The sequence below is a fragment of the Nothobranchius furzeri genome, chromosome 8, assembly GCF_043380555.1.
Source record: "Nothobranchius furzeri strain GRZ-AD chromosome 8, NfurGRZ-RIMD1, whole genome shotgun sequence".
In the NCBI taxonomy this organism is placed as follows: domain Eukaryota; kingdom Metazoa; phylum Chordata; class Actinopteri; order Cyprinodontiformes; family Nothobranchiidae; genus Nothobranchius; species Nothobranchius furzeri.
The window spans coordinates 56,212,266-56,225,125 of record NC_091748.1 but is presented as its reverse complement, the minus strand read 5'-3'; the positions used below and the strand labels follow the sequence as shown (position 1 = coordinate 56,225,125).

At 39.3% G+C, this 12,860-nt stretch overlaps 1 protein-coding gene and 1 long non-coding RNA gene across 8 annotated transcripts in view; both read left to right on the top strand.

The window, feature by feature from the left end:
- Positions 1-12,860, top strand: part of agbl4 (AGBL carboxypeptidase 4) — a 459,294-nt gene that overhangs the window by 292,640 nt on the left and 153,794 nt on the right. The window lies entirely within an intron of this gene.
- LOC139071447 (uncharacterized) lies at positions 236-6,365 on the top strand. 2 transcript variants are annotated; one of them, XR_011521335.1, is made up of 5 exons: positions 236-548; positions 2,272-2,437; positions 3,202-3,297; positions 4,800-4,959; positions 6,081-6,365. It is a non-coding gene; the product is annotated as an uncharacterized lncRNA (long non-coding RNA). The 2 variants fall into 2 exon arrangements; XR_011521334.1 differs by lacking the exon at positions 236-548 and having other exon boundaries at positions 1,374-2,437.

Genomic DNA, 12,860 nt, shown 5'->3' with positions numbered 1-12,860 from the left:
TGAAACGTTACTATTTAGACATGATAAGTGGTTTTAAAGCATGCATCTTCACCTTCCATTCAAATTCCCTCCAAGACGGACTATTAGTTAGTTTATGGCCTGCTTCAAGTGTTTCCTCCCATTCCTCATCTGTTATCATTATGTTCACTTCCATTTCCCATTTTTCTTTAATATCTATATTCTTAACAATCAAATCCTGTTGTAAAGCTTAATATATTTTGAAATCAGTCCTTTTTGACATGTCCTTTCTGTTTAACATAATCACTTCCTCCATATTAAGTTTATCCTTGCTTGAAACTTTGCCTTATTTTGAAATAACTACTGTCTGTCTGTCCTAAATAACATATTAAGCATGAAATTACGAATTATTGTGAAATTACACGCACAGGAAGTGCTTTTATTTTGTAGCATTTGCTCAGTCAGCTCTCGAAGCTTCTCAGCAGACCAAGAAGAAGAGCGAGGGTCGGAGGTGCATTAACCGTTGGAGGTCGCGCTTTTGTTCTGCATCTGCACTTGACAGTCACTGGTTCTGCACCACTGAGCTAAATGTAAGTAGCCGCCATAAAAGTTGCTTAAATGTTTTAAATGTTTTTAAGACGGACATGGTGAGTAATGTTGGCCACGTAGCAAGCTAATATGCTAAGTCATTGCATGAGTTAGCTGTGTTATTAACTTTGTGTGTGACTAAAGTCAGTTTATTAAATGAAACGAGCAGCGCTATCTCATTATTAAAGGTTAGCATTACTTTAGATACTTTTTTATTAGACTTCTAGAGACTTATTCCCTCCATTTTTGTCCCCTCCATCATAATTTTTTAAACGTGACGTTCTGAGAAAAAAATAAAAGCGGGAGCTCAGCGCCACCAAGTCAAACTTAAACGTCCACTTATTAAAAGTAAATGAGCAGTGGTCTCTTGTACAGCGATGAAAAAATCAGTCTGTGTTGTAAACTATTTCCCCGTAGCACCCGTGCAATAGGTTTGCAAGCAGCCTGCTTTTTTTAACCGTAGATGAGGATTGTGACCGCAAAAGATGAAGCGGTGCTGTATCTCGATGCTATGTTCCCTCCTTCCCTCCATTTTTGTCCCCTCCATAGTTTTTTTAAATAGTGCTCAGTTGCACATATCTTGAACCACAGAACGCTGTTACTATTAATTTCACAGTATTTTAGTGTTGTAATTTTGTCCTTACTGTACGCTGTTACTCCAGATTCTTAAATGTTATGTTTTTAGCTTTGTGTGGATAAGTCAAATTACACTTGAATCTCCTCACACACACACACACAATTTAGATGATTAATGATTTAGCTTCATATATATAGTGGAGGACTGCCTAAATTTTGCAGACTAACGCCGGGGACACACCAGCCGCGGAAGCGCCGCGAAAATGGGGCCGCCTTCATTCGGCGCCCTTGTTGAGCTATTCTATAGACCACATGGGCCGCCGAAGCGCTGCGAATCGCCTTGCGCCGGCGCCCCAGCCCGCGCCGTGCAGCGATCATTTCGGCGTCGGCTCTATTTTTTTCGCGAGCCGCGGGTGAATCGCGTCAATTCTGGCAGGAAGTCAAACCTAGACATAAGAGGCAGGCCGGTAAAGTTAACAAAATAAAGCATTTCAAAATAAAATTCCGCAATAGTCAAATGTGTTCGTAATCAGACACTGCAGAAAAACCACACGAACGCACACACACACATCGAACTTGTGTGCGTGTGTGACCACGTGAAGGGGGTGTGGTTTGGGTGTCTTTTCACGGGAGCAAACAGGACAGAGAGGCAGAAAGTCTGAGGCAAGCAGTTAAGATGGATGACTTTAAATTAATTATGGAAGTTGAGAAACACAAGGAGCTGTACGACCCTCGAAAAACATGATTGTTTACGTACCCATTTCGGAAGAAACTGCTAGGATACAGCTGCAGAATTGGAGCGGGTTCCAAGAGATTCAACTGGCAGAAACAACTCATACCATAGGTTCACACACACACACACACACACACACACACACATGCGCGCGCACACACACGTAGAGGAAAATAGCTGAGAAAAGGCAGAGAGGAAATTGAGGACACCAAGTGTTTTAAAAGAAAAACTACAGCTGAGCCGAGGCGCGCCTCGACTGGGGCGCGTCTGATCTGAACTGAGGAGCGGCGAGCAGCGGCCGAATTTCGGGAGCGATTCGCTTCGCGGCGCTTCCGCGGCCGGTGTGTCCCCGGCCTAACACAGATCTACCTTGTGATTCACAATGTTTTCTCTACTGATTATGCTTCCTGGTGTAGATGTGTAAATGTAGAGCGTCTGCGTTCCTATGAGCTGTCAGCCACACCGGGAAGCCTGTCTATGAATCTGCGGTCAGACTTCAATGATCCAACCCCACTCTCTGCACACAAGATTGATGGCATGCTGCTGTTGACCCCCAAGAGGTTCATACAAGTGAGACCACTGGTGAGTAATTCTCACAATCTGCATTTTTGATGACACATCCTAAATAACATGACTATATATGTATGTATGTATATATGTATACAGATTTGTCTTTTAAAACTGGTGAATATACAATTTACAGGTAATGCCTTTATGCTATGAGTATTAGAGCCACTGATGGAAAAAAAATATAGAATTCTGAGAAAATAAGTCATAAATCTGAGTTTAATCTCAAGAGTTCTGACTGGTACCTAAAACAAAAAAAAGGGGGAAATTGGGGAAGATTATGAGGGGGGATCAGAATTCTGACTTAAATCTTAAAATTCAGGCTTTTTTTGTTTGTTTTGATTTTTTTTAACAAAAACAATTCCTAAATAGTTTTTTGTTTGTTTGGTTTTAGGTTCATGAAAAAAGTCAGAATTCTGACTTTAATCCCAGAATTTTGAAATTATCTGACTTTTTTTTTCTCATTTCTTTTCTTTTTCTTCAGTGACTCTAATACTCTTAGGCAATAAGGCAGTATTAGGGCCACTGAAGGAAACAATTGAATACTGAGATAAATGTCAGAATTCTGACTTTATTTATTTTCAGAATTTTTTCTTCTTCAGTGGCCCTAATACCCCTCCGTATTATGTAATGTTAAACACTTCAAATTAACTTTTGAATTCAGCAGTTTATCATTGGATTTAGATGCAGATATCACTGTCTTGGAAAATTGGTCAGAGCAATTTGGCATTAAGTTTGATTAGTAAACTTGACAGTATTTACACTCTTAATCTTCTTAGGAATTACATGATGTCCACACAAGGCGTACCACTGTTCTCCATGCCCTTCCTGTCTATCTACGTGAGGAAACCTCTGGGTTTTTGAGGACATGTGTGGTAAGTCCCAGTATTGTAAATTTGAACAAATCATTCTATTTATTTATGCATAAGGACAACACACATGAACATTTTGGAAAATGTGCCATTGTTTCAACTACAAACCTTTGGCAAGATGTTTAAGCCTGCCACACACGAGAGCAATCAGCTGAGCAAACAGCCTCGAATGACTGTTTGCTCAGCAGATACCTCGCCATGTGCGCCTGATTTTCACTGAGTTTTCTGCCTCACGAGACGCTGAGGTGAATATCTGACCAGTTAGATATTTTCTGCCTCACAGGGGTAAAAACTCGCTGTGTGTGCACTACTGAGCTGCTGGCTAAGCTGAAATATTCTAGTGGCCAATCAAAGCACTTTCTCCGCTCACATGACCCCAAGATGTATTCAGATACAGCCCCTTACCTTGTCTGCATGTCTGAAAAATAAACAAAACGGTACCTTGCGGATCGATGGGCCCACTGTTTCCATTACCCTTTCGGAAGGATTCTGGGTCTTCCAGGTGCATCTCTTGGAGTAAATTGGCATAAACTCCTTGCCTGGTCCATCTTTCCAGCTACCGTACCCATATTTTCCTAACCTTCAAATGCCGGTGGCGGCGACGTTTCAACAAAAAAGGATAGGCATTTCCTCCGTTTCCAGCTCTGTCTCTGTGTTGTTTCTTTTCTGACATGCAGACAGGGGGCTGCCATCTTGGGGTCATGTGAGCGGAGAACGTGCTTTGGTTGGCCACTAGAATATTTCAGCTCAACCAGCAGCTCGGTAATGCGCACACGGCGAGTTTTTACCCCTGTGAGGCGGAAAATATCTTAACTGGTCAGATATTCACCTCAGTGTCTCGTGAGGCGGAAAACTGTGAAAATCAGGCGCACATGGCGAGGTATCTGCTGAGCAAGCGGTCATTCGAGACCGTTTGCTCAGCAGATGGCACTCATGTGTGGCAGGCTTTAAGGCACTGAGAAAAATCAATAATCACTGCAAAGAATTCAAGCAGCTTTCATTAGCGTAACACTGGCACACACGGAAGCCATCTCACTTTATTCACAAAGCAACAGAATGAACGGGAGTAGGGCTGGTCGATATGGCCTAAAATCAATATCACCATATATTGAAGATCTCACCTCGATAACGATAAGTAGACGATAACTACAGGAATGCGTAGCAACAATATTTGTCCACTAGATGGGGCTGTCTCATGTATTACATTGACTAAAAGTTTACATGACTCAAGGTGCTACAGCTTCTTAAAGGGACATAAATGTGGCCAACTTACACATCTTTTCATTTTTTTATTATCAAATTTATTGACATGGGAAAAATTATCTGGATGAGAGACAAGAACTTGGATAACGATAAATCTTTGATATGTTGCCCAGCCCTAAACAGGAGTCTATCAGACTGCATTTATTGTTATTTACATGACAATCTACTGAAATAAAAATGGCCACAGTCAGAGTTTCAGTTCAGATGTGATTAGTGTATGATCTCCCTTTCATTTTTGTAAGGATGATACCAATGAGCCGGACCTCAGGGATGCAGCAGTTGTCCTCCTGACAACCATCACAGATGATGCCGAGAGTCCAGTTACGTACGACCCAGTGAGAATCTGTTATCCTAGAGGGTGATGTGATTGTCAACCTCTCCAGCCTTCCTGATGCCTTCCTGGTAATGTTCGGCCTCATCTATGCCTTACATCTAGATTATCCGAAGGGACTGACCAACACGTTTGAGTTCACGCAGAAAATCTTACTTGGTCTTGATGAGTCTAAACTATCACCCAAGCTGCAGAGTCAAAAATGACCTGATGTTACATGTGTAACTCAAAATCTGAAAGAGTGGTGGATTCAGATGGCTCACTCTGTTAGATCATTGTCCACATCCACAATGTAATTTACTATTTGTCTGCTCTTTAATTGTTGATGTTAAAGTAACACACCACCATTTGGGCAAATATGTTCATTTTCCACTTCTCATTGAGTTAACCCCCCCACTGTCCTAATGGGTAGGACCCCGCGAGGAAAGTTGACCATTGAGCAGGGTTGATGGTTCATCCTTTGGGTCCATGTGGCAGGGGTGAGGTGGTGCTCACTCCTCACCCCGTCACATGGACCTCAAGGGATAAACCATCAACCCTGCCCAATGGTCAACTTTCCTCTCGGGGTCACCCATAAAGACAGTGGGAGGAACAGTTGAGTTTTACCTTTTCTCTGTTCGTCCAGCCGTTCTGAGTCTGGCAACTCCATTTGTGGCTTTAGTTTAGCGTGAATAATTGAATCGGATTAGCCCATAGGCTAATCCGATTCAATACTCAACTAGTTTTATGCCAAATGGCATAAAGTACTCACTGACTTACTTGATAGTGGTTAGTGTAATTCATATTTTGTTAATGTTGAATTGATGTGCATCCTGATGTTGCTTTAAACCACCTACTCAAAGAAAGACTACACACTGCTGTTGTCCAGTTTTCAAAAGTGTGCGTTTGTAATTGTTTCTTTCAAATTTTGTTTTATTTTCTGTTTGAGTTGGCTTAATCAGTAACTTTAATTTGATCATAATTTGAAAATATATTTAATATAAACTCCAAATATTTAAGTTTATTTATGGTCTGATATACTCAAATATCTGAGTTTATAAACTCAGAAAATATGAGGCAACTGATTGCCTTACATTTTTTGAGTTCTGCCTACTTATTCGGGTTTACAGTGTACGAACTGTAAAGATTTTGTGGTGTCAGAGTTCACCTAAAACAGTTCAAGTGTTCATTTTTTTGCTTTGTGTGTTCACAGGGCATGCTCAGTTGAAGTTTCCATCTCTGCGCTTTCAAGATGTAAGAAAAATAATACGAAAGAAATGCAACAATGAAAACTTCAAAAAGGCATCAACAACCAAGCAAGTGGATCCATAAAATGGACTGATTTTTTAAAGGCATTTTTAAAAAGTCTTTCAAAATGGACAGAATTAACGTGTCATGTTCAGAACAGTTTGTGTTCTCATCTTTGATTAATCCTGGTAAACAGGTCTGTTTTTGTTCTGTTCTAATTCTCTCTGTTTAATAAATTTAAACAACATGACTTAGCTATTTTATTTAATTTTTTTTCTCTGCATAAAGACGAAGTATCAGTAAATAGTGGAAAGTAAATGTATTGGTAGTAAGCAAATAGCAGATGTTAAATGTTACTTGCAGTATGTGTTTATAGAAAAAATAGAGATACTTAAATGTACTAAAAGAATATTACGTCAAGTTTACTGTAAAGTGTACTTTCAAAACTGTAAGTATACTCAATTATATAAGAAGTACACTACAAGTAAACATACATTATTACTTTAAGTAAAATTTTAAGTATACTTTCAAAGAGAAAAGTATACTCAATTATATCAGAAGTACACTACAAGTAAACTTATAAGTATACTTTCAAGGAGAAAAGCATACTCAACTATATCAGGAGTACACTACAAGTAAACTTATATTGTTACTTTTAAGTATACTTCCAAGGAAAAAAGTATACTCAATTATATCAGAAGTACACTACAAGTAAACTTATATTATTACTTTAAGTATACATTCAAAGAGAAAAGTATACTCAATTATTTCAGAAGTACACTACAAGTAAACTTATAATGTTACTTAAAGTTTCTTTTTAAGTATACTTTCAAGGGCAAAAGTTTACTCAATTTTATTAGAAGTAAACTTATACTGTTACTTTTAAGTATACTTTCAATGAGAAAAGTATACTCAACTATATCAGGAGTACACTACAAGTAAACTTATATTGTTACTTTTAAGTATACTTCCAAGGAGAAAAGTATACTCAATTATATCAGAAGTACACTACAAGTAAACTTATAAGTATACTTTCAAGGAGAAAAGTATACTCAACTATATCAGGAGTACACTACAAGTAAACTTATATTGTTACTTTTAAGTATACTTCCAAGGAGAAAAGTATACTCATTTATATCAGAAGTACACTACAAGTAAACTTATAAGTATACTTTCAAGGAGAAAAGTATACTCAATTATATCTGAAGTACACTCCAAGTACACTTGTGAGGTTACTTTAAGTATACTTTCAAAGAGAAAAGTATACTCAATTATATCAGAAGTACACTACAAATAAACTTAAATTATTACTTTGAAGTATACTTGTAGTATACTTCAAGTATACTTTTAGCGGCCCAATTTAGTCCCAAGGAGTATACTTCTAAGTAAACTTTAAGAACAAGTATGCAAATAAACTTCTGTACACTTAAGTATACTTGAAATTAAATACTTAAAGTATACTTCTTTTTCGTAAGGGTTAGCTCTCCAGATAAATTGTTTGGTTAGGCTTGTTACGTGTGTTCGGGGATTTTATTACATGTTAAGGACGTACAAAAAGGGTGCTAGAATCTGCTACATCGGTCATTATTTCTATGGGTTACCATCAGTCAGCATTAAAACAAAGACAGTACGTTAAGCAGTCATTTATGTCAAGTCTGTATGACTAGAAATGTGTGTTAACAAATAACAAGTAAATCACATTGACCATTAGGCAATAAATATACAAAAATATGTAACTTCTGTACATTTGGTTAACAGCGTATTTGAATTGTGTGAAAAGATAATTACTCTTGTAATTTTGGAGTATGATGTATGAATTGTTCCTGAGAGCAGTTGAAAACTCATGGTTCATTGAGTAGAATGTTATTATGTTGTCTTAATAAATCAGACTGGCTTGTGAGACAGCAGGAAGCACACCACTTGTTGCCGATCTCATCATTTCTCTGTTCTTTACAGAACAAATTTAATCCTGTGACAGGACTTGGGCTTGAGACTTGTTACATTACCTTTAGACTTGGGTCTCCTTTTGCTGGTAATCCGTGGGAGTTCACAGCATACACAGCGTGTCCCCCGGCTCTAGCCATGGCTAACTAGTAGCTTGGTAGCTCTTGACACCCATCACCACCACGCCAGCAGTGAGCCATGATTAGTGGATAAGTTAACGTTGTTTGCTTGATCTCCAGCATGCCCCCGGCTCACCAACACTCAGTATTACTCAGTATTTCAGGGGAACACAATTTCTCACAACACCTGACCTCCCGGCTGACGTCACCCCTCCTCCGTGTGTGAATTGTGACATCTTCAAGATCTAACAGAACTAGCTTGCTTCCTTCAGGGTTGATAAAACAGTCATAATTATAAATGTGTTTTTAAAGAGGCCGGGTAGTTAGTTTTAAGCTTTGTGTGGGTTAGGCTACACAGGTTGGAAATTGATTATACAGTCATACTCATGAGTGCGCCACCATAGCTGCAATACATTCTCTGGACTGCATGGAGATAAAGAGTTGCACTTTTTCATCATGATTTCAATGGATTTCACACATGGGGCCTTTAAACTGAAGTAATTTCCATGTTTTTAAGTTTTCAGAACCTTTATTTGGAGTCAGATGATTTTGTGATGCGTATTAAAGGCATCAGGATGCTATGTATCCCTTAACATTATTGTGACCTTTTGGTTTGTAAAGCAATGAAAAGCAACAGGGGTTAACTCCATTATCTTGTGGAAAAATATTGTAGTAATTGTCTTCAATGTGTATGCTGAGGTTAAATCCATTATCCTACATTTGTTTTTATCTTATCACATCAATTTACATAGCCCTGCATGTGTGAAAATCGTTAGCTGCTCCCTAAGAGGTAAATTACTGCAATGCCTTTATGATTATAGACAATTTTGCAGGTTGTTTGTAAAGAGAGCCAGAAGGTGAAGCTTCTGACTGAGCAAATGCAACAAGCTGGAGAGACGGAGGAGATTATTTACTTTAGAGTAGAGCAGGCTGACAGATATGTATGCCCCTTTGCCACTAGCATCAGCTCCGCATGGTCTGGATAGCATAGTTTCCACATTAGCATATTCTTGACCTGAAGAGGTGGCTCTCCTATGCTGTGCAATGCGTTTGTGTAATTGTTGTACAGAACATCTTCAAGAAACCAAAGAAGTCCAGTTGCCTTCATTTGAACCCTTTTGGATTATTTTGAGAGAACATTTCACAGAAAGAAGGCAGATCAAGCAGTAAAAGCACTCCTTCAGTATGCCTCGAAGAAACTTGGTGCATTCAGGAAGACACTTCTGCCAGTCAACTTCAGGGATCATTTCAAAATCCTGGTTCTGGTTTTTAGGGCCTTACGTGGACAAACACCATCATACATTGGTGATCTTCTCAGCCCCTACACCCCCAGCAGGTCCCTGAGGTCCAGTGACCAAAGCCTACTGGTTGTGTAGCGCATCAGGCTAAAGACCAAAGGTGACAGATCATTTGCTGCTGTCGCCCCCAGACTCAGGAACTCTCTCCTTTAAAAAGCAGCTGAAAACTCAACTGTTCAGGCTTTGGTGTGACCTTCATCACCACCCTCTCTTTATTCTCTTCTTATTCCATCTTTCCCAGGATCCATTGATTTCCCTCCTTCCTATTCATTTTCACTCTTCCTTTTCTTCCTTTTTTTCTCCTTTTAAACATATTTTTAATCATCTTTGAAATATTTTTAATACATTATTTTTTTGTTTTTGTGAAGTGCCTCGTGATTTTTATGTTGAGAGGTGCTATATAAAAAAGTGTTTTCTTTCGTTCTTTTATTTCAATAGGGCTGTAAATCAGTTTGATCATGATGTGATATCAAGCCAGCGGATTGTGATTCGATGCTTGCCGATGTCTCTAATTCAGTCAGAATACCATTTCGATTTGATTGGATTTAGGATCCACCGATTAATATGAAACGATATTACAAGTGATTGAGCACAATCATTTCCCTGGCAATAGACAACCGTTTTCTCGTGGCTTGCCATAACACTGTTAGCTTCTCCATTTAACTTGTTTGGCAACAAGTGGAAAACGACATGTCAGTGAAAGTAAAAAAAAAAAAAAAGTATTTTCTAAATAAAATCGTGTTTCATAGTTATTCTATCAAATTTTCCCTTTTGATCAATGATGGTATTGATGTTGACCAGATGTACAAGTCTTTCTAAAAAAATTAGCATATTGTGATGAAGTTCATTATTGTCTGTAATGTACTGATAAACACTAGACTTTCATATATATTACATTCATTACACACAACTGAAGTAGTTCAAGCATTTTATTGTTTCTAATATGGATGATTTGGGCATACAGCTCATGAAAACCCAAATTTCCTATCTAAAAAAATTAGCATATCTTGAAAAGGTTTTCTAAACAAGCTAACCTAATCATCTGAATCAACTAATTAACTCTAAACACCTGCAAAAGATTCCTGAGGCTTTTAAAAACTCCCAGCCTGGTTCATTACTCAAAACCACAATCATGGGTAAGACTGCCAACCTGACTGCTGTCCAGAAGGCCATCATTGACACCCTCAAGCAAGAGGGTAAGACACAGAAAGAAATTTCTGAACGAACTGGCTGTTCCCAGAGTGCTGTATCAAGGCACCTCAGTGGGAAGTCTGTGGGAAGGAAAAAGTGTGGCAGAAAACGCTGCATAACGAGAAGAGGTGACCAGACCCTTGGGAAGATTGTGGAGAAGGACCGATTACAGACCTTGGGGGACCTGCGGAAGCAGTGGACTGAGTCCGGAGTAGAAACATCCAAAGCCACCGTGTACAGGTGTGTGCAGGAAATGGGCAACAGGTGCCGCATTCCCCAGGTCAAGCCACTTTTGAACCAGAAACAGAGGGAGAAGCGCCTGACCTGGGCTACAGAGAAGCAGCACTGAAATGTTGCTCAGTGGTCCAAAGTACTTTTTTTGGATGAAAGCAAATTTTGCATGTCATTCGGAAATCAAGGTGGCAGAGTCTGGAGGAAGACTGGGCAGATAGAAATGTCAAAACGCCTCAAGTCCAGTGTCAGGTACCCACAGTCAGTGATGGTCTGGGGTGCCATGTCAGCTGTTGGTGTTGGTCCACTGTGTTTTATCAAGGGCAGGGTCAATGCAGCTAGCTATCAGGAGATTTAGGAGCACTTCATGCTTCCATCTGCTGAAAGTCTTTATGGAGATGAAGATTTCATTTTTCAGCACGACCTGGCACCTGCTCACAGTGCCAAAACCACTGGTAAATGGTTTACTGACCATGGTACGACTGTGCTCAATTGGCCTGCCAACTCTCCTGACCTGAACCACGTAGAGAATCTGTGGGATATTGTGAAGAGAAAGTTGAGAGACGCAAGACCCAACACTCTGGATGAGCTTAAGGCCGCTATCGAAGCATCCTGGGCCTCCATAACACTTCAGCAGTGCCACTGCTGACTGCCTCCATGCCACACTGCACTGAAGCAGTCATTTCAGCAAAAGGATTCCAGACCAAGTATTGAGTGCATAACTGAAAATAATTATTTGAAGGTTGACTTTTTTTGTATTAAAAACACTTTTCTTTCATTGGTCGAATGAAATATGCTAATTTTTTGAGTTATGAATTTGGGGTTTTCATGAGCTGTATGCCAAAATCATCAATATTAGAAACAATAAAATGCTTGAACTACTTCAGTTGTGTGTAATGAATCTAATATATATGAAAGTCTAATGTTTATCAGTACATTACAGACAATAATGAACTTTATCACAATATGCAAATTTTTTGAGAAGGACCTGTATTGTTACACTTCTAGAAGAAGCTTTTATTTTGAGTTTTTTCTACCTGTGTACATCTACCTGACTGCTTGGTGTGAGTGAATAAAGCTGATTACTCAGTTGTGAAGTTGCTTGACTGTCCCGCAGGCCCCAAAATTATTACCAATCTGCAGAAAGGCAACACATCTTTTTATGTATTTCCTGTTTAATTGAATCACTATAGAAACATTAAACATGTAACAAAAAGTCAACTTCTTAACTGACTCTATGCAGGTATTAGCCTTGTGAAAATGTTTGTTCATCTTCAGTCAGAAATAGATTTCAGTGAACCGGCAACGTAAGGTTGGATGCCTTCACTGGCAGTAACGCTGACGGTGGCCTCCTGTGAGTTTGTCCTCTTCAAACGAGTGAACGCCGTCCTGTGCCATCGTTTACTCTAACTGCAAACTGTGATTAAAAGTTACCAGACAACAAAGACGGCGTCCATCTGCTCCATACATCAACATCTGTAGAGGGTGTCGACTGTTTTGACATAGGGAACAGACTCGCACATCTTGCAGTTTAATCGCGCGTGTGTGTGTGTGTGTGTGTGTGTGTGTGTGTGTGTGTGTGTGTGTGTGTGTGTGTGTGTGTGTGTGTGTGTGTGTGTGTGTGTGTGTGTGGCTCTTGTTAGCTTGTTTTTGTGTTCTGGTGCGTCTCCCTCTCTTCCCCTCCCCACCCTTTCTGTTCTCTCCAAGCAGCTAATTATTGTCCTGCTTAATTACCAGTAAACACAGCGGCCCAGCCTGTTTCAGCTTTAAAGGACTATTCAGCACTCCATTCCAATACCTGATTGAACTCGACTAAATGGAAAAGTTGTGCTGGAGAAATCGCTTTAGTCACACAGCATTTTGTTTCATTTCTTTTCTAATGTTTCCCACTGTCTGTTTATTTGAAGATAACAGACATTTCAATCTGTTTAAAAATATGGTGTGAAAAATGAAAATGAAACA